At 34.7% G+C, this 265-nt stretch overlaps 1 protein-coding gene across 1 annotated transcript in view; it reads left to right on the top strand.

Annotated features, from left to right (window-relative positions):
- LOC119586658 (serine/threonine-protein kinase 32B-like) overlaps positions 1-265 on the top strand; it is a gene marked incomplete at its 3' end in the record, with an annotated part of 121,163 nt that overhangs the window by 106,639 nt on the left and 14,259 nt on the right. The window lies entirely within an intron of this gene.

Here is a 265-nt window from a genome sequence, read left to right as displayed (position 1 = left end):
TTATATATATGTACGTGTCACAAGCAAATACAGATATGGTAAACTTTTTCCACATAAGATCATGTTAAACACTGATTTTGCATATTGTGTATAAAACGATCGGTATGACTTTTGAAATTGTAACAATTGGGTTGCATCTGTGAGCAATATAATATTCTACGGTCTTTAACAATGCATGATCTGCAATGTGAATAAAAGTGTAGCGCGGACATGAATACAGGTTGTGATCTGTCGCTGCTCAGGTTATTTTTCTTTGCCTCACAAC

The sequence above is a fragment of the Penaeus monodon genome, chromosome 21 (assembly GCF_015228065.2).
Source record: "Penaeus monodon isolate SGIC_2016 chromosome 21, NSTDA_Pmon_1, whole genome shotgun sequence".
NCBI classification, from domain to species: Eukaryota; Metazoa; Arthropoda; class Malacostraca; order Decapoda; family Penaeidae; genus Penaeus; species Penaeus monodon.
This window is presented reverse-complemented; position numbering and strand designations above follow the sequence as displayed.